At 36.4% G+C, this 5000-nt stretch overlaps 1 protein-coding gene across 1 annotated transcript in view; it reads right to left on the reverse strand.

Moving 5' to 3' along the window:
- Positions 1–4670: 4670 nt before the first annotated feature.
- Positions 4671–5000, reverse strand: part of LOC144960396 (uncharacterized) — a 17792-nt gene continuing 17462 nt past the window's right edge. Inside the window, exon 6 of the mRNA XM_078893480.1 lies at positions 4671–5000. This exon is cut by the window's right edge and continues 1656 nt beyond it. The gene's annotated coding sequence lies outside the window, so the exon portion shown is untranslated.

Consider the following 5000-nt stretch of genomic DNA (forward strand, 5'->3'; position numbering starts at 1 on the left):
TTTCAAAATGAGAAAAGGATCTAATTCCAGCGTTTTTTTTTGGGTATTTGGGAACAACTAGTTTTATGGAATCACTTGTCAAACGTAAGATGCGGGCATTTGAATATCTTTTAATTAGTTTGGAAAGGTAGGGATGGACATAACTTCAAGACAATGATACACTAAAACATGTTTTGAATTTAATCAACGGACAGCCAAAGCAGGTGTTGAAGCAGAGATCTTGCAAGATCACACCTACGCTTCATGAATACTGGGCTAGCAGCGCTGTTCTGAAGACGTCTCAGATTATATTGCGAAACCCCAAATAACAGATCATGACAATATTCAAATGTCGATAGCACAAGGGATACAACCAGGTGTTGGTCACATCCTCATTAATGACCCGTTCAATTTAAGCAATCTTTTTTAGTTGGAGAAAGAGATATCTAATTAAATTATTAACCTGATGCTCCATCGACAGACCGGATTCTAAGAATTTCCCGAGGATTGTCAACAATTTGAATGAAAGCATACCCAGCTTCAAATCTGATTCAGTTTTCCTATTCTGTACTTCACATACGACACATCCGTCTTATCATCATTCAGTTTCAATCTGTTCTCATTTCTCTATTTTTTTAAACTTTGGATACACTTCTTACTAATGTCTAATACGCCCTGAAAATTTCTCGTATTGGAGACGAAGAACAACTGCGTATAATTAGCGTAGTAATTATAAGACAGATCAAAAAGTCTGATGATTATAGACGTACAGAACAAAAAGAACGGGTCCAACGGTGGGACACCGCAATTAAAAATTATTTCTTCAAAGCTTTATTCATCCACGGTAATAATCTTTTCACGATCAAACAAATATGGCTTAAACAAATCAATTGCTGTACCATATGTATCTAGTTTCAAGACGTATGAGGTGAACATTGTGATCGATCATGTCAAAAGCGGAAGAGAGGTAAATTAAATTTAGTAAAGAATAGGAACCAGTCTATAACATAAAACGATAATTAAAGTCCCTAACAAATGTAGTTTCCGTCGAATTATGTTACCTCTAAGCCGACTGAAATTTTTATTCAAGATATTATTTTGTGGCGAGACAGTAATTGGTTCAAACAATATTTTCCAAGATAGCAGAGAGAAAAGGAATATGAGAGACTGAGCGATTGTTCATTTAGTTCTCTTTATCTATATCATGTTTTCCCAAGGGGCTTGCCATGAGCAACTTTGAAAAAGTGTGGCACAGCACTTGTCTACAACGAATAGTTTACAATACATGCATAATGTAAATGTTGCTGCTCGAAGTTCGAAGAAATACATAATAATGTGAAGTTGAATCTAAGCTTCAATTTAATTACAAAAATCGGATCAAATGAACATTTCGGGTTTCCCCTTTATCAACAAAACATGAACGAAACACCACAGATGAATGAGATGATGTGGTAGTGGCGTAGTTAAGATGAATATTATGACAACTGATCAACTGTAAATAATATCGAAATCGTTACAAAGTTATCGCCCCTAAGATGTTAAAAAGTTTTATAATCTTTACACAGTAATTGCACCATAAATGTCATAGACTAACAGTGAATTATATACCCCGAAATGCCAAAAGTCTCTTTTTTGCTAGATATCACGAATCAAGTCAACCACATGATACATTTTCAATGTTAGATCTGGCGATAAGCACAATCAGCGTCATATGAATAGAATGGTAATCATTGATAATTTCCTCTTCATGAGATAAAAGGCTTGTCTACACACAGCAATAAATTCATTATTGAATCGCTATGATTCAAAACACTCTGCTACATCCTCCCTTATACCCAATAAAATAATAGGGAATGAGGTTAGTGGAAGAGTAGCGTCCCTTGATTGGACGTCACCCATAGTCTGTGACGTCACCAGCGGAAAAGTTATTAGAGAGAGAACGTCATGTTGGTTGTGCGCATGCGTCTCTCGTCCTCGCGACATTCTCTCTCTAATAACTTTTCCGCCGGTGACGTCACAGACTATGGGTGACGTCCAATCAAGGGACGCTACTCTTCCGCTAACCTCATTCCCTATACCCACTTTACAAAAACTTTGAAAATTGCCATATCAATGGGCGTCAATATTTTTACACCACCATGGTTAAGGTGGAAACAAATGTGTGACCCTTCGTCTCAAAATGGTATTAAGTCGGGATGATTAAGATGCTGAAAATGGAATCTGTAGCCTGAAATATCATGCTTAAATTGAGTTTATATGCTCTATAGAGGAGAAGGAATATCATATTTTACTGTGCTAAATACCAACGTTTCATATTTTTGACCTGTTTAACTATAATTTGCCTTTTTAGCATCTGGTCCATCCCGACATAATACCGTTTTGAGACGAGGGGTCACATATCAACAATTTTTTAAGATAAGTCAAATACATTGCTATGGATTTAACCTTCCAGGAGCTTAACCACATTGGGTGTTAAAGTCAAATCCAATAATATGGAGAATTAAATATACAAGTTTGAAAAAAATTAAAAAAAAGATATGGAGTGAGCAACACAGCGACTGAAGATAATAGAGAATAAAAACTCCTCGTCAATGAGCATTCCAACTAACGACCCGACTATCACGGCAACTCAGTATTGCCACGAGAGGGGAGATGTACAATTGACCCATCCGCCACTACACACAAAAAAATAATAAGGGTATAACAATTTTGGTCCTTCTCGCGACTTCTAGCTGTTATGAGGTCAATATACAAGCGCCAGGAACTTTTGTTGGCGAGCTAGCTGTTCAGCTTATGAGATACAACAAGATATGAAGTGAGTAGAAAAGTGCCAGAAGACAATAGAGAATAAATATTTTTTTTTCTCCGCGGCGGTGGTGGGGTTTGAATCTGCGACCGTATTGGTACGACAACTCCGCCTGGCAGGTGAGAGCGTGGCTCTACCGTGTGAGCTATCCACGAATACTAAAATATTCGTTTCAAACCCAAGTCATATTTCTAGAGCCCTCTCTCACCCACTTCTTGGAAGCTTATGAGATCTATTCTCAGCAGAGCATTATACCACATAGTCTGTGACGTCACCGGCGTAAAAGTTATTAGAGAGAGAACGTCATTTTGGTTGTGCGCATGCGTCTCTCGTCCTCGCTTCCGATGAAAGCGGCTTGAGACCCTTCAAAACCAAATTGACGTTCTGTAAGGTGACGTCCAATAAAGGGACGCTACTCTTTCGCTAATTTCATTCCCTATACATCCCTATCTATTTGACTATTATTTTCTGTGTGGCGTTAGCATCCGTAAATCCGCGATCATGAGTCATCAATCGTGTATAATGATCTACGCAAAATTTGATGACGTCATTACACAACTAGCGAGAGAGAAAGAGAGAGAGAGACAGAGAGAAAGAAAGAAAGGGAGAGATAAATTGAGAGATAAATTGAGAGAGAGAGATAAAGAGAGAGAGAGAGTGAGATAAAGAGAGAGAGAGAGAGAGAGGTGGGGCGGGGTAGTGTGTGTGTGTGAGAGAGAGAGAGAGAGAGAGAGAGAGAGAGAGAGAGAGAGAGAGCACTGGATGCATTCAATTTAAAAGCTCCTCCCACAATATACCAGTCTTTAAAGAAAAAAAAGAACAAAATGTATCTAGTTGCAAAACAAATTGGATTTTTAAAAATAGGATTAAGTCCCTTTACTGTGTCATAACCACTAGTTCTAATTTAAGATTTTCATTTGACTAGGTTGTGAATATAAGAATTTGTATTTATACCTCAATAACAATGCCCTAATCCCATATGATGACCAAACCTGTACATATTTGCAGTAATGATAATCCCAAATGTATATGCCCTTTATTGCATTGGTACAACTCTCAACCTAACACAATATATATATATATATATATATATATATATATATATATATATATATATATATATATATACATATATATAAAATCTCCATCGCAATGTTGAACCAGGACAACAAATGCCTTTGCCCATCTGACCTGCTAATGTGGACACCTACATGACCTTTTTTTGACACTTTATTCTTCCATTTTAGAACATTTTAGACATACCCAATAGTCACAGACTATGGGTGACGTCCAATCAAGGGACGCTACTCTTCCGCTAATCTCATTCCCTATAGTAAAACTGAAAAGAATTCAACAAAAAGTTTTCATTTTGCATAATACGTCATAAGCGGTCACACATCACTTTTTCCCCAACTTCTCATACACCATGACCGAAATACCTTATGGGCCTGATTGGTAACATAATATATTTGATAATTCATGTCAATATATTGCACAATACAAATGTCAACGTAATTTACAGCAGAAAAAATTTGACTTCAATTATGAGGCACTTATCACCAACAAATCATCAATGACCTTTCATGCCCATCTGCATGAAATCATCCTCTCTCCCGTGTGATACCAACAATTATAATATGACACATATTATCATATTATACTGCGATGCTTTGAAAAAGCAGATTTTCAATATTTTGTTACAAAACTTGACGATAATTTAAACTTGTATTTATCTTGTCAAAAATGATCAAACCCGAGGCTTCACCTGGCGCTTTTTACCGTTTAGGACAGAGATATTTGACAATATGAGGATCATATTAAAAGACACACGTTCTCTATCCAGAAAATTAAAGTATCTTTTTAAAAGATCGATAGTGTTGTTAAAGTGCTTTTCAAAGTTTACTAAGCCAGCAGCAACACATAATGTTAGGAAGATACATAACGCCTACGAAGTGAAATCATTTTTTCTATAGAGATGATGCAATTTTCTACCAAGTATTAATTTTACATATACGTTTGATTAGGAAAAGTAAATATTTTTAATAATCACTCAATGTTGTGCCACTGAAATTGAGACTTGAACCGAGGACCTATATATCAGGGATTATATGGCAAGAATGAAATGTGATGTATGTCTTTGTAAAATAGATTGCTCTATAGTTGTGTCCAATACAGTGAACACAATAGAAAGGAAACCGGACATGGAGACAACTGT

Source organism: Berghia stephanieae, chromosome 15 (assembly GCF_034508935.2).
Source record: "Berghia stephanieae isolate SIO BIC M18660-M18661 chromosome 15, UCSD_Bste_1.3, whole genome shotgun sequence".
Lineage (NCBI taxonomy): Eukaryota > Metazoa > Mollusca > Gastropoda > Nudibranchia > Aeolidiidae > Berghia > Berghia stephanieae.